Source organism: Oncorhynchus keta, unplaced genomic scaffold (genome assembly GCF_023373465.1).
Source record: "Oncorhynchus keta strain PuntledgeMale-10-30-2019 unplaced genomic scaffold, Oket_V2 Un_scaffold_23910_pilon_pilon, whole genome shotgun sequence".
NCBI lineage: Eukaryota > Metazoa > Chordata > Actinopteri > Salmoniformes > Salmonidae > Oncorhynchus > Oncorhynchus keta.
The window spans coordinates 40,001-63,147 of record NW_026290877.1 but is presented as its reverse complement, the minus strand read 5'-3'; the positions used below and the strand labels follow the sequence as shown (position 1 = coordinate 63,147).

Below are 23,147 nucleotides of genomic sequence, written 5' to 3'. Positions count from 1 at the left end.
TCTAGATTATACAGTAGAACTAATATCCTCTCAGTCCAGTAGAGGTATGAAAACTGGACCATCTAGATTATACAGTAGAACTAATATCCTCTCAGTCCAGTAGAGGTATGAAAACTGGACCATCTAGATTATACAGTAGAACTAATATCCTCTCAGTCCAGTAGAGGTATGAAAACTGGACCATCTAGATTATACAGTAGAACTAATATCCTCTCAGTCCAGTCCAGTAGTGGTATGAAAACTGGACCATCTAGATTATACAGTAGAACTAATATCCTCTCAGTCCAGTAGAGGTATGAAAACTGGACCATCTAGATTATACAGTAGAACTAATATCCTCTCAGTCCAGTAGAGGTATGAAAACTAGACCATCTAGATTATACAGTAGAACTAATATCCTCTCAGTCCAGTAGAGGTATGAAAACTAGACCATCTAGATTATACAGTAGAACTAATAGTCCAGTCTCAGTCCAGTCCAGTAGTCCAGGTATGAAAACTGGACCATCTAGATTATACAGTAGAACTAATATCCTCTCAGTCCAGTAGAGGTATGAAAACTGGACCATCTAGATTATACAGTAGAACTAATATCCTCTCAGTCCAGTAGAGGTATGAAAACTGGACCATCTAGATTATACAGTAGAACTAATATCCCTCAGTCAGTCCAGTAGAGGTATGAAAACTGGACCATCTAGATTATACAGTAGAACTAATAGAGGTATGAAAACTGGACCATCTCAGTCCAGTAGAGGTATGAAAACTGGACCATCTAGATTATACAGTAGAACTAATATCCTCTCAGTCCAGTAGAGGTATGAAAACTGGACCATCTAGATTATACAGTAGAACTAATATCCTCTCAGTCCAGTCCAGTAGGCTATGAAACTGGACCATATGAAAACTGGACCATCTAGATTATACAGTAGAACTAATATCCTCTCAGTCCAGTAGAGGTATGAAAACTGGACCATCTAGATTATACAGTAGAACTAATATCCTCTCAGTCCAGTAGAGGTATGAAAACTGACCATCTAGATTATACAGTAGAACTAATATCCTCTCAGTCCAGTCCAGTAGAGGTATGAAAACTGGACCATCTAGATTATACAGTAGAACTAATATCCTCTCAGTCCAGTAGAGGTATGAAAACTGGATCATCTAGATTATACAGTAGAACTAATATCCTCTCAGTCCAGTAGAGGTATGAAAACTGGACCATCTAGATTATACAGTAGAACTAATATCCTCTCAGTCCAGTAGAGGTATGAAAACTGGACCTTCCAGGGCAGTAGAGAGACACCACACGTTGCCTGGCAACGACCTGTACTTCAGGGATCAGTCATTCGTAGAGTAATTAAAGAGTACTCACGCTCCAGGCCCCTGCCACGTCCAGGTGATTGTGTCCTGGCATGGGACAGGAGAGACACAGAACTTACTAAGATACAACATTATTCATCCAGGTAAGAAGTATAAAAACACAAGGTCATAACAACAACAACAACAACAACAACAACAACAGCTTAGTTATCAGGTATAGAGTAGTTTGTGGTTTAATTGGAAACCAGGTAGTTAGTGGTCTTGACCACTTGCTGTGTGGTCCCAGGGCTATAGGAGAGACTGACTGCCTGCTGTGTGGTCCCAGGGCTATAGGAGAGACTGACTGCCTGCTGTGTGGTCCCAGGGCTATAGGAGAGACTGACTGCGTGCTGTGTGGTCCCAGGGCTATAGGAGAGACTGACTGCCCGCTGTGTGGTCCCAGGGCTATAGGAGAGACTGACTGCCTGCTGTGTGGTCCCAGGGCTATAGGAGAGACTGACTGCCCGCTGTGTGGTCCCAGGGCTATAGGAGAGACTGACTGCATGCTGTGTGGTCCCAGGGCTATAGGAGAGACTGACTGCCTGCTGTGTGGTCCCAGGGCTAGGAGAGACTGACTGCCTGCTGTGTGTCCCAGGGCTATAGGAGAGACTGACTGCCTGCTGTGTGGTCCCAGGGCTATAGGAGAGACTGACTGCCTGCTGTGTGGTCCCAGGGCTATAGGAGAGACTGACTGCCTGCTGTGTGGTCCCAGGGCCTGACTGCTGCTGTGTGGTCCCAGGGCTATAGGAGAGACTGACTGCGTGCTGTGTGGTCCCAGGGCTATAGGAGAGACTGACTGCCTGCTGTGTGGTCCCAGGGCTATAGGAGAGACTGACTGCGTGCTGTGTGGTCCCAGGGCTATAGGAGAGACTGACTGCCTGCTGTGTGGTCCCAGGGCTATAGGAGAGACTGACTGCCTGCTGTGTGGTCCCAGGGCTATAGGAGAGACTGACTGCCTGCTGTGTGGTCCCAGGGCTATAGGAGAGACTGACTGCCTGCTGTGTGGTCCCAGGGCTATAGGAGAGACTGACTGCCTGCTGTGTGGTCCCAGGGCTATAGGAGAGACTGACTGCGTGCTGTGTGGTCCCAGGGCTATAGGAGAGACTGACTGCCTGCTGTGTGGTCCCAGGGCTATAGGAGAGACTGTCTGCGTGCTGTGTGGTCCCACGGCTATAGGAGAGACTGACTGCCCACTCTGTGGTCCCAGGGCTATGGGAGAGACTGACTGCATGCTGTGTGGTCCCAGGGCTATAGGAGAGACTGTCTGCCCGCTGTGTGGTCCCAGGCATCACTGATGGATGCCTCCATGTGTCCAGAGCCCATTCAGCCCAGCTGTTTACAGACAGAGCCCTAGCTCTAACACTAACACGATCAGACCTCAGTAAAGGGCACGTCAAGTCAACCCCAGGAGGTTTTCCAGGAAGTCCCCATGAAACCCTGCTCAAGGTGGGTGGGTGGGGGGGGGGGATATCACACAGCTTAGACAGAACAACTAATTCAGTTCTCTGTCCTCACAGTTATACTGTATCTGTAACAGAGAGAGAGATTCAGACAGACAGGGCTGATGCTCTTCTCAGCAGTTATACTGTATCTGTCACAGAGAGAGAGATTCAGACAGACAGGACTGATGCTCTTCTCAGCAGTTATACTGTATCTGTAACAGAGAGAGAGATTCAGACAGACAGGACTGATGCTCTTCTCAGCAGTTATACTGTATCTGTAACAGAGAGAGAGATTCAGACAGACAGGACTGATGCTCTTCTCAGCAGTTATACTGTATCTGTCACAGAGAGAGAGATTCAGACAGACAGGACTGATGCTGTTCTCAGCAGTTATACTGTATCTGTAACAGAGAGAGATTCAGACAGACAGGACTGATGCTCTTCTCAGCAGTTATACTGTATCTGTCACAGAGAGAGAGATTCAGACAGACAGGACTGATGCTCTTCTCAGCAGTTATACTGTATCTGTCACAGAGAGAGAGATTCAGACAGACAGGACTGATGCTCTTCTCAGCAGTTATACTGTATCTGTCACAGAGAGAGAGATTCAGACAGACAGGACTGATGCTCTTCTCAGCAGTTATACTGTATCTGTCACAGAGAGAGAGATTCAGACAGACAGGACTGATGCTCTTCTCAGCAGTTATACTGTATCTGTAACAGAGAGAGAGATTCAGACAGACAGGACTGATGCTGTTCTCAGCAGGGCTACTGTGAGAGACTCAGACAGACTGGACTGATGTGTTCTCCAGCTATAGCTGACTGACTGTATCTGTGTGGTTCAGCTAGGGCTGTATTGCTGTTCTCAGCAGGGAGGTGTGGTCCCTAGGGCTGTTGTATTGTGTTGTGTGCTGTGTGTTCCCTAGGCTGTTGTTGGAGCTAGGACTGTTGCTATTGGTCCCAGGGCTATAGGTGTTGTTGTGACTGCTAGGTGTTGTGTTGTGTTGCTAGGTGTTGTAGTACTGCTAGGTGTTGTGTATTGCTAGGGCTATAGGAGAGCTGGTGTTGTATTGTGTTGCTAGGTGCTGTAGTAGAGCTATGTGTTGTGTTGTGTTGCTAGGTGTTGTGTTGTTTGCTAGGTGTTGTGTTGTATTGCTAGTGTTGGATCAAACTGCTAGGTGCTGTATTGTATTGCTAGGTGATTGTGGAGACTGACTGCTAGCTGTGTGGTCCCAGGTATTGGAGGTGTGTCCATCCTGTAAAATAGGAATGTTGTGGTCCCAGGTGCTAAAGGAAAACTGTAATGCCTAAAAATGCTGTGTTGCAAGGTGTTGTATTGTGTTGCTAGGTGTTGCTGTTGTATTGCTAGGTGTTATATTGTATTGCTAGATGTTGTGTTGTGTTGCTAGGTGTTATATTGTATTGCTTGGTGTTGTATTGTGTTGCAGGTGTTATATTGCATTGCTAGGTGTTATATTGTGTTGCTAGGTGTTATATTGTGTTGCTAGATATTGTGGTGTGTTGCTAGGTGTTGTGTTGCTAGTTGCTAGTGTGCTAGGTGTTGTGTTGTATTGCTAGGTGCTGTTGTGTTGCTAGGTGTTGTATTGTGTTGCTAGGTGTTGTATTGTGTTGCTAGGTGTTATGTTGTGTTGCTAGGTGTTGTATTGTGTTGCTAGGTGTTATATTGTGTTGCTAGGTGTTATATTGTGTTGCTAGGTGTTGTATTGTGTTGCTAGATGTTATATTGTGTTGCTAGGTGTTGTATTGTGTTGCTAGGTGTTATATTGTGTTGCTAGGTGTTGTATTGTGTTGCTAGGTGTTATATTGTGTTGCTAGGTGTTGTATTGTGTTGCTAGGTGTTATATTGTGTTGCTAGGTGTTATATTGTGTTGCTAGGTGTTATATTGTGTTGCTAGGTGTTATATTGTGTTGCTAGGTGTTATATTGTGTTGCTAGGTGTTATATTGTGTTGCTAGGTGTTACTAGGTGTTGTATTGTGTTGCTAGGTGTACTGTATTGTGTTATAGGTTGTGTTGCTAGGTGTTGTATTGTGTTGCTAGGTGTTATATTGTGTTGCTAGGTGTGTTATATTGTGTTGCTAGATGTTATATTGTGTTGCTAGGTGTTGTATTGTCTTGCTAGGTGTTGTATTGTGTCTGAGGTGATATTGTGTTGCTCGGTGTTATGTTGTGTTGCTAGAATGTTATATTGTATTGCTAGGTGTTATATTGGTGTTGACTAGGTGTTGTATTGTGTTGCTAGGTATTATATTGTGTTGCTAGATGTTATATTGTGTTGCTAGATGTTGTATTGTGTTGCTAGGTGTTATATTGTGTTGCTTGGTGTTGTATTGTGTTGCTAATGGTGTTATATTGCATTGCTAGGTGTTATATTGTGTTGCTAGGTGTTATATTGTGTTGCTAGGTGTTATATTGTGTTGCTAGGTGTGTGTTATTGTGTTGCTAGGTGTTATATTGTGTTGCTAGGTGTTGTATTGTGTTGCTAGGTGTTATATTGTGTTGCTAGGTGTTGTATTGTGTTGCTAGGTGTTATATTGTGTTGCTAGGTGTTGTATTGTGTTGCTAGGTGTTATATTGTGTTGCTAGGTGTTATATTGTGTTGCTAGGTGTTATATTGTGTTGCTAGGTGTTATATTGTGTTGCTAGGTGTTATATTGTGTTGCTAGGTGTTATATTGTGTTGCTAGGTGTTATATTGTGTTGCTAGGTGTTGTATTGTGTTGCTAGGTGTTATATTGTGTTGCTAGGTGTTATATTGTGTTGCTAGATGTTGTATTGTGTTGCTAGGTGTTGTATTGTGTTGCTAGGTGTTATATTGTGTTGCTAGGTGTTATATTGTGTTGCTAGGTGTTATATTGTGTTGCTAGGTGTTATATTGTGTTGCTAGGTGTTCTATTGTGTTGCTAGGTGTTGTACTGTGTTGCTAGATGTTGTATTGTGTTGCTAGGTGTTATGTTGTGTTGCTAGGTGTTGTATTGTGTTGCTAGGTGTTGTATTGTTTTGCTAGGTGTTGTATTGTGTTGCTAGGTGTTGTATTGTGTTGCTAGGTGTTGTGTTGCTAGGTGTTGTGTTGTGTTGCTAGGTGTTGTATTGTGTTGCTAGGTGTTATATTGTGTTGCTAGGTGTTATATTGTGTTGCTAGGTGTTGTATTGTGTTGCTAGGTGTTATATTGTGTTGCTAGGTGTTATATTGTGTTGCTAGGTGTTATATTGTGTTGCTAGGTGTTATATTGTGTTGCTAGGTGTTATATTGTGTTGCTAGGTGTTATATTGTGTTGCTAGGTGTTATATTGTGTTGCTAGGTGTTATATTGTGTTGCTAGGTGTTATATTGTGTTGCTAGGTGTTATATTGTGTTGCTAGGTGTTATATTGTGTTGCTAGGTGTTATATTGTGTTGCTAGGTGTTATATTGTGTTGCTAGGTGTTATAATGTATATTGTGTTGCTAGGTGTTATATTGTGTTGCTAGGTGTTATATTGTGTTGCTAGGTGTTATATTGTGTTGCTAGGTGTTATATTGTGTTGCTAGGTGTTGTATTGTGTTGCTAGGTGTTGTATTGTGTTGCTAGGTGTTATATTGTGTTGCTAGGTGTTGTATTGTGTTGCTAGGTGTTTGGCTTTGTTGTGTTGTTTTTGCTTTCTTACCATTTTATTGGGGTATTTTATCACCACAGGCTGAACTGGCACCGCTGGGATGAATGCTCCTGTGTGACAAGACAGAAATCAACACTATTACACACACTGGACTACAGTCCCCTAAAACTAAGAAACTAGAATATTCTAGATCGCATACAAGAGCCTCGGCCCACGGCGACAGTAGCTAACCCAGATGTAAAATGTCCGTCCGCACGACTGGAAGTGGATTAAAGCATCCGCTAAATGGAATATATTATAATAATTATTGATATATTCATGTCCATTCAAATATAGTCATGAAGCTCCTTTTCATCCGTTTGTCCAATCAGAAACATGCCGTCCTGTGCAGAATATGTCATGGAATCCTCTGATTGGAAGACAACTGAACATCTTTCAGTTAGACAGTGGTGATTGGTCTGATCTCAGCTCCTGGGCGGTCAGTTAGACAGTGGTGATTAATCTGATCTCAGCTCCTGGGCGGTCAGTTAGACAGTGGTGATTAATCTGATCTCAGCTCCTGGGCGGTCAGTTAGACAGTGGTGATTAATCTGATCTCAGCTTGGGCGGTGTTGCTAGTGTGATTAATCTGATCTCAGCTCCTGGGCGGTCAGTTGCAGTGGTGATTAATCTGATCTCAGCTAGGTGGTCATATTGTGTTGATAGGTGTCTCATCCTGTCAGTTGCAGTGGTGATTAATCTGATCTCAGCTCCTGGGCTGTTGCTGGTGATTAATTGATTGCTAGCTGTTATATTGTCAGTTGCAGTGGTGATTATATCTGATCTCAGCTCCTGGGCGGTCAGTTATATTGTGGGCTAGGTGATCTATCCTGTGTTAGATGGTGATTAATCTGATCTCAGCTCCTGGGCGGTGGTTAGACAGTGGTGATTAATCTGATCTCAGCTCCTGGGCTCAGTTAGACAGTGGTGATTAATCTGATCTCAGCTCCTTGTGTTGGGATTATATTGTGTCTCAGTCCAGACAGTGGTGATTATCTCAGCTGTTGCTGGTGTTAATATCTCAGCTCCTGTGTTGCTAGGTGATTAATATCTGCTCCTGGGCGGTCCCAGTTAGCAGTGGTATATTGGTGATTGCTCAGCTCCTGGGTGGTGTTATTCTGTTCCTGGGTGTCATATTGATGTTGCTAGCTGTTATATTGTGTTGCTAGATCAGTTAGATTGATGTTGCTAGGTGTTATATTGTGATTGATCTCAGCTCCTGGGCGGTGTTATGGTGATTAATCTGATCTCAGCTCCGGTCCAGATATTGTGATTAGATGTTGATTGTGTTGCTAGGTGTTAGACAGTGGTGATTAATCTGATCTCAGTCCTGCAGTGGTGATTAATCTGTCCTGGGCGGTCAGTAGACAGTGGTGATTATTGTGATTCAGCTCCTGGGTTTAGACATGGTGATTAATTGTCTCAGCTTGCTAGTTGTTATATTGTGTTGCTAGGGCGGTGTTAGATTGGTGATTGCTGATCTCAGCTCCTGTGTTAGCTGGTGATTAATTGTGTTGCTAGGTGTGATTGGTCTGATATTGTGTTGCTGGTGTGATCTCAGTCCTGGGCGGTATATTATATCTGATCTTGCTAGGTGTCAGTTTGACAGTGGTGATTATATCTGATCTCAGTCCTGGGCTAGGTGGTGATTAATCATATTGTGTTGCTGATCTCAGCTCCTGTCAGTTGACAGTGGTGATTAATCTGATCTCAGCTTGCTAGGTCCCAGATTGTGTTGATAGGTGATTATATTGTGTTGACTGGTGTTATATTGTGCTGCTAGGTGTTATATTGTGTTGACAGTGGTATCTGATCTCAGCTAGTGTTGTATTGGTGATTAGCTAGGTGTGATATATGGGCGTCCAGTTAGCTAGGTGATTATGATTATTGCTAGGTTATTAGTAGATTAATATATTGTGTTGCTAGGTGTTATATTGTCTTGCTAGAGATGTTGTGTTGCTAGGTGTTAATTGTGTTCTAGGTGTTGTATTGTGTTGCTAGGTGTTATATTGTGTTGCTAGGTGTTATGTTGTGTTGCTAGGTGTTATATTGTGTTGCTAGGTGAAATTGTGTTGCTAGGTGTTTGGCTTTGTTGTGTTGTTTTTGGGCGGTCCATTTTATTGGGGTATGTATTACCATCTGAACTGGCACCGCTGGGATGAATGCTCCTGTTGACAAGACAGAAATCAACACTGATCATCCTGGGCTCAGTTAACAGTAATTCTGATCTCAGTTGGGGCGGTCTAGTGGTGATTATTCTAGATCCCACGGCGACAGTCCCCAGTGTAAAATGTCCGTCCGTTAGACTGGAAGTGGTGATTAAAGATCTAGGAATATATTATAATAGATTATTGATTATTCATGTCCATTCAAATATAGTCATGAAGCTCAGTTAGACAGTGGTGATTAATCTTTGTCTCAATCAGAAGTGGTGATTAATCTGATCTCAGCTCCTGGCAGTTAGACAATATGATCAATCTGATCTCATCCTGGGCTCATTGGAAGACAACTGAACATCAGCTCCTGGGCGGTCAGTTAGAACAGTGGTGTCTGATCTCAGCTCCTGGGCGGTCAGTTAGACAGTGGTGATTAATCTGATCTCAGCTCCTGGGCGGTCAGTTAGACAGTGGTGATTAATCTGATCTCAGCTCCTGGGCGGTCAGTTAGACAGTGGTGATTAATCTGTTAGACAGTGGTGATTAATCTGATCTCAGCTCCTGGGCGGTCAGTTAGACAGTGGTGATTAATCTGATCTCAGCTCCTGGGCGGTCAGTTAGACAGTGGTGATTAATCTGATCTCAGCTCCTGGGCGGTCAGTTAGACAGTGGTGATTAATCTGATCTCAGCTCCTGGGCGGTCAGTTAGACAGTGGTGATTAATCTGATCTCAGCTCCTGGGCGGTCAGTTAGACAGTGGTGATTAATCTGATCTCAGCTCCTGGGCGGTCAGTTAGACAGTGGTGATTAATCTGATCTCAGCTCCTGGGCGGTCAGTTAGACAGTGGTGATTAATCTGATCTCAGCTCCTGGGCGGTCAGTTAGACAGTGGTGATTAATCTGATCTCAGCTCCTGGGCGGTCAGTTAGACAGTGGTGATTAATCTGATCTCAGCTCCTGGGCGGTCAGTTGATTAATCTGATCAGTGGTGATTAATCTGATCTCAGCTCCTGGGCGGTCAGTTAGACAGTGGTGATTAATCTGATCTCAGCTCCTGGGCGGTCAGTTAGACAGTGGTGATTAATCTGATCTCAGCTCCTGGGCGGTCAGTTAGACAGTGGTGATTAATCTGATCTCAGCTCCTGGGCGGTCAGTTAGACAGTGGTGATTAATCTGATCTCAGCTCCTGGGCGGTCAGTTAGACAGTGGTGATTAATCTGATCTCAGCTCCTGGGCGGTCAGTTAGACAGTGGTGATTAATCTGATCTCAGCTCCTGGGCGGTCAGTTAGACAGTGGTGATTAATCTGATCTCAGCTCCTGGGCGGTCAGTTAGACAGTGGTGATTGGTCTGATCTCAGCTCCTGGGCGGTCAGTTAGACAGTGGTGATTAATCTGATCTCAGCTCCTGGGCGGTCAGTTAGACAGTGGTGATTAATCTGATCTCAGCTCCTGGGCGGTCAGTTAGACAGTGGTGATTAATCTGATCTCAGCTCCTGGGCGGTCAGTTAGACAGTGGTGATTAATCTGATCTCAGCTCCTGATCTCAGCTCCTGGGCGGTCAGTTAGACAGTGGTGATTAATCTGATCTCAGCTCCTGGGCGGTCAGTTAGACAGTGGTGATTAATCTGATCTCAGCTCCTGGGCGGTCAGTTAGACAGTGGTGATTAATCTGATCTCAGCTCCTGGGCGGTCAGTTAGACAGTGGTGATTAATCTGATCTCAGCTCCTGGGCGGTCAGTTAGACAGTGGTGATTAATCTGATCTCAGCTCCTGGGCGGTCAGTTAGACAGTGGTGATTAATCTGATCTCAGCTCCTGGGCGGTCCGTTAGACAGTGGTGATTAATCTGATCTCAGCTCCTGGGCGGTCCGTTAGACAGTGGTGATTAATCTGATCTCAGCTCCTGGGCGGTCCGTTAGACAGTGGTGATTAATCTGATCTCAGCTCCTGGGCGGTCAGTTAGACAGTGGTGATTAATCTGATCTCAGCTCCTGGGCGGTCCGTTAGACAGTGGTGATTAATCTGATCTCAGCTCCTGGGCGGTCCATCCTTAGAAGATATTCAGTCTTAACTTGAAGTGATTGGTTCAACAACTAAAATGGTGTTGCTCAGGGTGTTGATCCGTGCTACCAACTATTCTGATGACTCAGCTCCTAGGGCCTGTGTGTGTCCTACCTTTCCTGTCTCCTCCTCACGGTACTATCTAACAGACCTGGTTAGATCAGAACATGTCCTACTGACTCCTAACTCTCCTACCTTTCTAGGTGTCTCCTCCTCACGGTACTATCTAACAGACCTGGTTAGATCAGGAGACATGTCCTTCTGACTCTTTAACTCTCCTATCCTAAAGTTTTCCGTATGTGTGGTCCCAAGAAAGAGACTCTAGGTGTTATTTCCTGTCTCCTCCTCACGGTACTATCTAACATACCTGGTTAGATCAGAACATGTCCTACTGACTCTCTAACTCTCCTACCTTTCCTGTCTCCTCCTCACGGTACTATCTAACATACCTGGTTAGATCAGAACATGTCCTACTGACTCTCTAACTCTCCTACCTTTCCTGTCTCCTCCTCACGGTACTATCTAACATACCTGGTTAGATCAGAACATGTCCTACTGACTCTCCTACCTTTCCTGTCTCCTCCTCACGGTACTATCTAACATACCTGGTTAGATCAGAACATGTCCTACTGACTCTCCTACCTTTCCTGTCTCCTCCTCACGGTACTATCTAACATACCTGGTTAGATCAGAACATGTCCTACTGACTCTCTAACTCTCCTACCTTTCCTGTCTCCTCCTCACGGTACTATCTAACATACCTGGTTAGATCAGAACATGTCCTACTGACTCTCCAACTCTCCTACCTTTCCTGTCTCCTCCTCACGGTACTATCTAACATACCTGGTTAGATCAGAACATGTCCTACTGACTCTCCTACCTTTCCTGTCTCCTCCTCACGGTACTATCTAACAGACCTGGTTAGATCAGAACATGTCCTACTGACTCTCCTACCTTTCCTGTCTCCTCCTCACGGTACTATCTAGCATACCTGGTTAGATCAGAACATGTCCTACTGACTCTCCTGTTTCCTGTCTCCTCCTCACGGTACTATCTAACATACCTGGTTAGATCAGAACATGTCCTACTGACTCTCCTACCTTTCCTGTCTCCTCCTCACGGTACTATCTAACATACCTGGTTAGATCAGAACATGTCCTACTGACTCTCCTACCTTTCCTGTCTCCTCTCACGGTACTATCTAACAGACCTGGTTAGATCAGAACATGTCCTACTGACTCTCTAACTACCTTTCCTGTCTCTCCTCACGGTACTATCTAACAGACCTGGTTAGATCAGAACATGTCCTACTGACTCTGACCTTTTCCTGTCTCCTCCTCACGGTACTATCTAACATACCTGGTTAGATCAGAACATGTCCTATATGACTCTCCTCTCCTGCCTTTCCTGTCTCCTCCTCACGGTACTATCTAACATACCTGGTTAGATCAGAACATGTCCTACTGACTCTCTAGGTTTCCTGTCTCCTCCTCACGGTACTATCTAACATACCTGGTTATATTGAACATGTCCTACTGACTCTCCTACCTTTCAGGTATGTTGATCCCAGAACATGTCCGTTATATTGCATTGCTAGGTGTTGTCACGGTACTATTAGCCCAGACCTGGTTAGAAGCATGTTACTGATCTAACTGTCCTATTTCCTGTGGTCCTCTCAGGTATATTAACAGTGTTGCTAGACATGTCCTATTGACTTGCTACCTTCCTGTCATATCCTGTGTCTAACAGACCTGGTTATATTGAATCCTGCTAGGTGTCCTATTCCTGTTGCTAGGTGTTATATTGTGTTGATCAGAACATGTCCTATGTTCCTACCTTGCTAGGTGTTATATTGACCTGTTGATAGAACATGTCCTACTGACTCTCCTATTTCCTGTCTCCTGCTCAGGTGTTATATTGACCTGGTTGATCAGAACATGTTCCTACCTTTCCTGTTTGCTACTGTGATTGGTTGATCAGAACATGTTATATCTGTGTTGCTGTCTCTGTTATACCTGGTTAGATCAGAACATGTTACTGATCTCTGTCTCCTAGCTTTATGTCTCTGTCACAGTTAGATCTAGACAGACCTGGTTAGATCAGAACAGTCCTACTGACTGTAGGTGTTACCTTTGTGTTCTCAGCAGTTATATTGTGTTAGATAGAAGTGTCCTACAGACTCTCCTACCTGATGTCTCCTCCTCACAGTGGTGTATTATGGTTAGATCAGAACATGTCCTATGATCTCAGCTTTCCTGGTGTCACGGTATATTGTGGTTAGATAGCATGTTATACTGATCTCTAACTGTCCTACAGACTTTCCTGTTCTCCTCAGGTACTGTATCTGTGGTTAGACAGACAGGTTATATGTCTTGCTAGGTGTCCTGTCTCTGTGTTGCTAGGACCTGGTTAGATCAGAACATGGGTACTGACTCTAACTCTCCTACCTTTCCTGTCTCCTCCTGTTAGTCTAACATAGGTGTTATATTGTGTTGCTAGGTGTTGTATTGTGTCCTACCTTTCTGGTTACCTATTTTATTAACATACCTGGTTTGATATGTCCTTGTGTCTCAGGCCTGTCTTCCTAGGTGTCATATCTTGCAGACCTGGTTAGATTGTGGGTGAATTCCTTGTGACAGTTCCAGAAATCAACCACGGTGTATCACATCTGGTTGATTGTTCCTAACTCTCAGCTCCTTGTGGTCAGAAGTCCTCACTAGTAATATTTGTTCTAACATACCTGCCAAGTTAGATAAGCATAAAAGAAATACTAAAAATGGGCCTGTGTTCAGTAGCTATCTAGAGTTATATGGTTGATTGTTGTATTGTGTCTCAGGTGTTATATGTCTTATATTATTGATTATATTGTGTTGCAATGGTTAGATCAAAGTTATATTGTGTTGCTAGGTGTTATATGTGTTGCTCCTGGGCGCATTGCTAGGTGTGTGTAGAACAGGTGTCCTATTGTGTCTCTAGGTGTTATATTGTCTAGGTGTCCTATTGTGTTGCTAGGTGTTATTGTGTTCTGGTTTGTATAGTTCAGTGGTGTTAACATGTCAGCTCCTGTTGCTGGTCATTTTGTTGGTGTTAATTGGTTGCTCTCAGCTGCCTGGTGTTATATTGTGTTGCTACCATTTTAGTTAGATTGTGTGGTGATTAATCTGATCTCAGGCCTGGGCGGTCAGTTAGACAGTGGTGATTAATCTGATCTCAGCTCCTGTGTGACAGTTAGACAGTGGTGATTAATCTGATTCTCACACTAGCTCCTGGGCGGTCAGTTAGAATATTGTGGTGATTAATCTGATCTCAGCTCCTGGGCGGTCAGTTAGACTATGGTGTTAGCTCTGATCTCAGCTCCTGGGCAAATCCTATGTCCTGTCTGGTGATTAATCTGATCTAAAGCAGCTCCTGGGCAGGTAGTTAGACAGTGGTGATTAATCTGATAAAAAGAAATCTCAGCTCCTGGGCGGTCATTTAGAACATGTATTGTGCTAATGATTAATCTGATCTCAGCTCCTGGGCGGTCAGTTAGACAGTGGTGATTGGTCTGATCTCAGCTCCTGGGCGACAGTGGTGATTATTGGTCTGATCTCAGCTCCTGGGCGGTCAGTTAGACAGTGGTGATTAATCTGATCTCAGCTCCTGGGCGGTCAGTTAGACAGTGGTGATTAATCTGATCTCAGCTCCTGGGTATATTGTCATACCTGGTTATATTGTGTGGTGATTAATCTGATCTCAGCTCCTGTCTTCCTCAGGGTCAGTTAGACAGTGGTGATTAATCTGATCTCAGCTCCTGGGCTCACGGTCAGTTAGTTAGCTAGTGGTGATTAATCTGATCTCAGCTCCTGGGCGGTCCGTTAACAGTGGTGATTAAACATGTCTGATCTCAGCTCCTGGGCGGTCAGTTAGACAGTGGTGATTAATCTGATCTCAGCTCCTGGGCGGTCAGTTAGACAGTGGTGATTGGTCTGATCTCAGCTCCTGGGCGGTCAGTTAGACAGTGGTGATTGGTCTGATCTCAGCTCCTGGGCGGTCAGTTAGACAGTGGTGATTGGTCTGATCTCAGCTCCTGGGCGGTCAGTTAGACAGTGGTGATTAATCTGATCTCAGCTCCTGGGCGGTCAGTTAGACAGAACATGTGACTTAATCTGATACCTTTCCTGCAGTCTCCTCCCCTCACGGTACTATCTAACATCAGTTAGATAGTGGTGATGTAATATTGATCTCAGCTCCTGGTACGGTCTAACATACCTGGTTAGATCAGTGTGATTAATCTGATCTCAGCTCCTGGGCGGTCATCTAACATACCTGTTAGACAGTGGTGATTAATCTGATCTCAGCTCCTGGGCGGTCCTATTAGACAGTGGTGATTAATCTGATCTCAGCTCCTGGGCGGTCATGTTAGACAGTGGTGATTAATCTGATCTCAGCTCCTGGGCCTCCTCACGGTCAGTTAACAGTGGTGATTAATGTCTGACTCTCAGCTCCTGTCTCCTCCTCACGGTACTATTAACATACCTGGTTAGATAGAACATGTCCTACTATCTGAAGCTCCTGATCTCAGGTACCTAACAGACCTGGTTAGATAGAACAGTGGTGACTCTCCTATTCTGATCTCAGCTCCTGGGCTATCAGTTAGACAGTGGTGATTAATCTGATCTCAGCTCCTGGGCGGTCAGTTAGACAGTGGTGATTAACTGATCTCAGCTCCTGACAGGTACTATCTAGCATACCTGGTTAGACAGTGGTGATTAATCTGATCTCAGCTCCTGGGCGGTCAGTTAGACAGGTGATTAATCTGATCTCAGCTCCTGTCTCGGTCCGTTAGACAGTGGTGATTAATCTGATCTCAGTCTCCTCCTGGGCGGTCTATCTAGCATACCTGGTTAGGAACATGTCCTATTGGTCTGACTCTCAGCTCCTGTCTCCTCCTCTCAGGTACTATGATTAACAGTGGTGATTAGAACATGTCCTACTGATCTCAGCTCCTGGGCTCAGTTAGACAGTGGTGATCCTGACTCTCACCTTTCCTGTCTCCTCCTCACGGTACTATCTAACAGACCTGGTTAGATCAGAACATGTCCTACTGACTCTCTAACTCTCCTACCTTTCCTGTCTCCTCCTCACGGTACTATCTAACAGTGGTTAGATTAAACATGTCCTGACTCTCAGCTCCTGTCTCCTCCTCACGGTACTATCTAACATACCTGGTTAGATCAGAACATGTCCTACTGACTCTCCTACCTTTCCTGTCTCCTCCTCACGGTACTATCTAACATACCTGGTTAGATCAGAACATGGTCCTTGACTCTCCTACCTCCTGACCTCCTCAGACAGTGGTGATTAATCTAACAGCTCCTGGTTAGATCAGAACATGGTCCTGACTCTCCTGGCTTTCCTGGGATTAATCCTCCTCACGGTACTATCTAACAGACCTGGTTAGATCAGAACATGTCCTGACTCTCAGCTCCTGTCTCCTCCTCACGGTACAGAACATACCTGGTTAGATCAGAACATCCTACTGACTCTCAGCTCCTACCTTTCCTGTCTCCTCCTCACGGTACTATCTAACATACCTGGTTAGATCAGAACATGTCCTACTGACTCTCCTACCTTTCCTGTCTCCTCCTCACGGTACTATCTAACAGACCTGGTTAGATCAGAACATGTCCTACTGACTCTCTAACTCTCCTACCTTTCCTGTCTCCTCCTCACGGTACTATCTAACAGACCTGGTTAGATCAGAACATGTCCTACTGACTCTGACTCTCTGACCTTTCCTGTCTCCTCCTCACAGTGTACTATCTAACATACCTGGTTAGATCAGAACATGTCCTACTGACTCTCTAACTCTCCTACCTTTCCTGTCTCCTCCTCACGGTACTATCTAACATACCTGGTTAGATCAGAACATGTCCTACTGACTCTCTAACTCTCCTACCTTTCCTGTCTCCTCCTCACGGTACTATCTAACATACCTGGTTAGATCAGAACATGTCCTTCTGACTCTCCTACCTTTCCTGTCTCCTCCTCATGGTACTATCTAACAGACCTGGTTAGATCAGAACATGTCCTACTGACTCTCCTACCTTTCCTGTCTCCTCCTCACGGTACTATCTAACATACCTGGTTAGATCAGAACATGTCCTACTGACTCTCCTACCTTTCCTGTCTCCTCCTCACGGTACTATCTAACAGACCTGGTTAGATCAGAACATGTCCTACTGACTCTCTAACTCTCCTACCTTTCCTGTCTCCTCCTCACGGTACTATCTAACAGACCTGGTTAGATCAGAACATGTCCTACTGACTCTCTAACTCTCCTACCTTTCCTGTCTCCTCCTCACGGTACTATCTAACATACCTGGTTAGATCAGAACATGTCCTTCTGACTCTCCTACCTTTCCTGTCTCCTCCTCATGGTACTATCTAACAGACCTGGTTAGATCAGAACATGTCCTACTGACTCTCCTACCTTTCCTGTCTCCTCCTCATGGTACTATCTAACATACCTGGTTAGATCAGAACATGTCCTACTGACTCTCCTACCTTTCCTGTCTCCTCCTCACGGTACTATCTAACATACCTGGTTAGATCAGAACATGTCCTACTGACTCTCCTACCTTTCCTGTCTCCTCCTCACGGTACTATCTAACAGACCTGGTTAGATCAGAACATGTCCTACTGACTCTCTAACTCTCCTACCTTTCCTGTCTCCTCCTCACGGTACTATCTAACATACCTGGTTAGATCAGAACATGTCCTACTGACTCTCTAACTCTCCTACCTTTCCTGTCTCCTCCTCACGGTACTATCTAACATACCTGGTTAGATCAGAACATGTCCTACTGACTCTCCTACCTTTCCTGTCTCCTCCTCACGGTACTATCTAACATACCTGGTTAGATCAGAACATGTCCTACTGACTCTCCTACCTTTCCTGTCTCCTCCTCACGGTACTATCTAACATACCTGGTTAGATCAGAACATGAGAGAGACTGATCTCCTACCTTTCCTGTCTCCTCCTCACGATACTATCTAACAGACCTGGTTAGATCAGAACATGTCCTACTGACTCTCCTACCTTTCCTGTCTCCTCCTCACGATACTATCTAACAGACCTGGTTAGATCAGAACATGTCCTACTGACTCTCCTACCTTTCCTGTCTCCTCCTCACAGTACTATCTAACATACCTGGTTAGATCAGAACATGTCCTACTGACTCTCCTACCTTTCCTGTCTCCTCCTCACGGTACTATCTACCATACCTGGTTTGTAGGTGATGAGACACGACCTGTTGGTACACGTTCCCTCTGGGAAAATCATTATCTGGAGAGAGGGGAACATCAGCCACATTATCAGACACGTGTTTCCATGGTAATGAGATCATCTGAGTGGATACATCCTGAACACTGTTAGGTGGCTGTTCTCTAGTTTGTTTACTGAACGATACCATGGCTCTTTGTTTACTTTGTCCTGTGTGTGTGTGTGTGTGTGTGTGTGTGTGTGTGTGTGTGTGTGTGTGAGTGAGAGACCGAGAGAGAGAGAGAGATACAGAGAGAGAGAGAGAGCTAGAGAGCGAGACAGAGAGAGAGAGAGAGACAGAGAGAGACAGAGAGAGAGAGAGAGCTGAGAGCAGAGAGAGCTAGAGAGAGAGAGACAGAGAGAGAGAGAGAGAGAGAGCTGAGAGAGACAGAGAGAGAGAGAGAGACTAGAGAGCGAGACAGAGAGAGAGAGAGAGACAGAGAGAGCCTGGAGAGACAGAGAGAGAGACAGAGACAGAGAGAGCTAGAGAGCTTGATCAGAGACTGGAGAGACAGAGAGAGACAGAGACAGAGAGCTAGAGACAGAGAGAGAGAGAGATATTAAACTGTACCTGAGGCCATTCTCCTCCAGACTGGGCTCTGCGTTTGATCTCCTCAACAGTCTTCTAAGTCCTGGTCTGACCTGGGACAAACACTGGTCTGATGTACTTGATCAGGGCTGGAGGACAGGAGACACAACAGTCAGACACATACTAGTGCTGGGGCCATAAGGTATATTAGCCTGGGTAACAGCATTCCACTCATTAACACTGGTCTGGGGCCATAAGGTATATTAGCCTGGGTAACAGCATTCCACTCATTAACACTGGTCTGGGGCCATAAGGTATATTAGCCTGGGTAACAGCATTCCACTCATTAACACTGGTCTGGGGCCATAAGGTATATTAGCCTGGGTAACAGCATTCCACTCATTAACACTGGTCTGGGGCCATAAGGTATATTAGCCTGGGTAACAGCATTCCACTCATTAACACTGGTCTGGGGCCATAAGGTATATTAGCCTGGGTAACAGCATTCCACTCATTAACACTGGTCTGGGGCCATAAGGTATATTAGCCTGGGTAACAGCATTCCACTCATTAACACTGGTCTGGGGCCATAAGGTATATTAGCCTGGGTATCAGCATTCCACTCATTAACACTGATCTGGGGCCATAAGGTATATTAGCCTGGGTAACAGCATTCCACTCATTAACACTGGTCTGGGGCCATAAGGTATATTAGCCTGGGTAACAGCATTCCACTCATTAACACTGGTCTGGGGCCATAAGGTATATTAGCCTGGGTATCAGCATTCCACTCATTAACACTGGTCTGGGGCCATAAGGTATATTAGCCTGGGTAACAGCATTCCACTCATTAACACTGGTCTGGGGCCATAAGGTATATTAGCCTGGGTAACAGCATTCCACTCATTAACACTCGTCTGGGGTCATAAGGTATATTAGCCTGGGTAACAGCATTCCACTCATTAACACTGGTCTGGGGCCATAAGGTATATTAGCCTTAACAGCATTCCACTCATTAACACTGGTCTGGGACCAGGTTAAAAGGTATCTGCCTAGCTAACATTTTCTACATAAAAACCTAATAAGGTCTACACTTGAATTGGAATGATAGTAGCAACTGATCTGGGACCAGGTTAAAAGGTATCTGTCTAGCTAACATTTTCTACATAAAAACCTAATAAGGTCTACACTTGAATTGGAATGACAGCAGCAACTGATCTGGGACCAGGATAAACGTATCTGCCGAGCCAACATTTTCTACATATGAACCTAATAGGTCTAGTTGTGAAGATCCTGTACAATTTCGGTTGTAATTTTACAACAGAGAATCTGTTAGGTTGACAGGAAGTGGTTAACAGGAAGTGGTTATCTACGAACTCAGCTTCAGTGGTTATCCAGCCCTTGTCCAGGTCCAATCATTTACAGAACTGTACCGGTTACCGTTCTGACTCAAAACCACACTTCCTGAAACGGGAAGTTCACTCCTGTCAGATTGAAAGGTCACACCAGGGTTCAACACGGGGTTCACTCTTCAAGAACACTTCCTCTAGTCAAGGTTCTCACTTTCACTTTCCCCTGCTTTGACACAGGTCTCAATGTCCTCTATATCAGAGACTACTGCTGTATTATAGACCTGGACCCTGTGGTGCTGAGCCTGGATCAGAACTACTGTATTATAGACCTGGACCCTGTGGTGCTGAGCCTGGATCAGAACTACTGTATTATAGACCTGGACCCTGTGGTGTTGAGCCTGTCTCTGGGTCAGAGCTACTGTATTGTACACCTGGACCCTGTGGTGTTGAGCCTGTCTCTGGGTCAGAACTACTGTATTACACAGACATTAGTCCCAGGGATCTGTCTAGCCACTGTTTCCCAGGGACCTCAGAACACTGGGATCTAGTTAGCACAGACATTAGTCCCAGGGATCTAGTCTAGCCACTACACAGACATTAGTCCCAGGGACCTAGTCTAGCCACTACACAGCCATTAGTCCCAGGGATCTAGTCTAGCCACTACACAGCCATTAGTCCCAGGGATCTAGTCTAGCCACTACACAGCCATTAGTCCCAGGGATCTAGTCTAGCCACTACACAGACATTAGTCCCAGGGATCTAGTCTAGCCACTACACTACACAGCCATTAGCCCCAGGGATCTAGTCTAGCCACTGACACAGCCATTAGTCCCAGGGATCTAGTCTAGCCACTACACAGCCATTAGTCCCAGGGATCTAGTCTAGCCACTACACAGCCATTAGTCCCAGGGATCTAGTCTAGCCACTACACAGCCAACATGATTCTATTACAGAGTAGGCTTGCTGCTGCTGAACACAATGAATGTCCAAACCCACTCCCTGTGCTACGCCTGGTTACCCTAACAAGATGTCCCAGGGGTTATTAGATCCCGCCGGACACTGCAGTGAAAGGTTTCCCCTTAGTCTCTATGAATATCAGCGAAGGTAAAACACGGTTAGAACTGTACTTAAATATAATAAAGAGTTAGTGAATTTCCTAATGATCTTCTGTGTGCCGCAAGATCACAGGTTAGAGGACTACAGTACAGGCCTGGTGGCACAAGATCACAGGTTAGAGGACTACAGTACAGGCCTAGTGACACCAGATCACAGGTTAGAGGACTACAGTACAGGCCTGGTGACACAAGATCACAGGTTAGAGGACTACAGTACAGGCCTAGTGACACAAGATCACAGGTTAGAACTACAGTACAGGCCTAGTGGCACCAGATCACAGGTTAGAGGACTACAGTACAGGCCTAGTGACACCAGATCACAGGTTAGAGGACTACAGTACAGGCCTAGTGGCACCAGATCACAGGTTAGAGGACTACAGTACAGGCCTAGTGACACCAGATCACAGGTTAGAGGACTACAGTACAGGCCTGGTGGCACCAGATCACAGGTTAGAGGACTACAGTACAGGCCTGGTGGCACAAGATCACAGGTTAGAGGACTACAGTACAGGCCTGGTGACACCAGATCACAGGTTAGAGGACTACAGTACAGGCCTGGTGGCACAAGATCACAGGTTAGAGGACTACAGTACAGGCCTGGTGGCACAAGATCACAGGTTAGAGGACTACAGTACAGGCCTAGTGACACCAGATCACAGGTTAGAGGACTACAGTACAGGCCTGGTGACACAAGATCACAGGTTAGAGGACTACAGTACAGGCCTGGTGGCACAAGATCACAGGTTAGGGGAGGACTACAGTACAGGCCTAGTGGCACCAGATCACAGGTTAGAGGACTACATACAGTACAGGCCTGGTGACACAAGATCACAGGTTAGAGGACTACAGTACAGGCCTGGTGACACAAGATCACAGGTTAGAGGACTACAGTACAGGCCTGGTGACACAAGATCACAGGTTAGAGGACTACAGTACAGGCCTGGTGGCACCAGATCACAGGTTAGAGGACTACAGTACAGGCCTGGTGACACCAGATCACAGGTTAGAGGACTACAGTACAGGCCTAGTGGCACAAGATCACAGGTTAGAGGACTACAGTACAGGCCTGGTGGCACAAGATCACAGGTTAGAGGACTACAGTACAGGCCTGGTGGCACAAGATCACAGGTTAGAGGACTACAGTACAGGCCTGGTGGCACAAGATCACAGGTTAGAGGACTACAGTACAGGCCTGGTGGCACAAGATCACAGGTTAGAGGACTACAGTACAGGCCTGGTGGCACAAGATCACAGGTTAGAGGACTACAGTACAGGCCTAGTGACACCAGATCACAGGTTAGAGGACTACAGTACAGGCCTAGTGATGACCAGATCACAGGTTAGAGGACTACAGTACAGGCCTAGTGACACAAGATCACAGGTTAGAGGACTACAGTACAGGCCTAGTGGCACCAGATCACAGGACTACAGTACAGGCCTAGTGGCACCAGATCACAGGTTAGAGGACTACAGTACAGGCCTGGTGGCACCAGATCACAGGTTAGAGGACTACAGTACAGGCCTAGTGACACAAGATCACAGGTTAGAGGACTACAGTACAGGCCTGGTGACACAAGATCACAGGTTAGAGGACTACAGTACAGGCCTGGTGACACAAGATCACAGGTTAGAGGACTACAGTACAGGCCTGGTGACACAAGATCACAGGTTAGAGGACTACAGTACAGGCCTGGTGGCACAAGATCACAGGTTAGAGGACTACAGTACAGGCCTAGTGGCACCAGATCACAGGTTAGAGGACTACAGTACAGGCCTAGTGGCACCAGATCACAGGTTAGAGGACTACAGTACAGGCCTGGTGGCACCAGATCACAGGTTAGAGGACTACAGTACAGGCCTAGTGGCACAAGATCACAGGTTAGAGGACTACAGTACAGGCCTAGTGACACCAGATCACAGGTTAGAGGACTACAGTACAGGCCTAGTGACACAGATCACAGGTTAGAGGACTACAGTACAGGCCTAGTGACACCAGATCACAGGTTAGAGGACTACAGTACAGGCCTAGTGGCACCAGATCACAGGTTAGAGGACTACAGTACAGGCCTGGTGGCACAAGATCACAGGTTAGAGGACTACAGTACAGGCCTGGTGGCACAAGATCACAGGTTAGAGGACTACAGTACAGGCCTGGTGGCACAAGATCACAGGTTAGAG

General features: G+C 45.6%; 1 long non-coding RNA gene and 1 pseudogene across 33 annotated transcripts in view; one reads left to right on the top strand and one right to left on the bottom strand.

Annotated features, from left to right (window-relative positions):
* The window catches only part of LOC127928231 (lysophosphatidylcholine acyltransferase 1-like), a 72,532-nt pseudogene that overhangs the window by 25,044 nt on the left and 24,341 nt on the right, over nt 1-23,147 (bottom strand).
* Nucleotides 21,105-23,147, top strand: part of LOC127928233 (uncharacterized) — a 2,875-nt gene continuing 832 nt past the window's right edge. For 5 of the 33 annotated variants that reach the window (XR_008131029.1, XR_008131033.1, XR_008131037.1 and 2 more), the window contains exons 1-2: nt 21,105-21,126; nt 22,428-22,511. This is a non-coding gene — a long non-coding RNA (uncharacterized LOC127928233). Of the gene's footprint in view, nt 21,127-21,270; nt 21,293-21,349; nt 21,419-21,606; nt 21,629-22,243; nt 22,266-22,427; nt 22,512-22,679; nt 22,764-22,972 lie in introns of those variants that run through there. The other 28 variants (XR_008131028.1, XR_008131032.1, XR_008131036.1 and 25 more) reach the window with 16 other exon arrangements.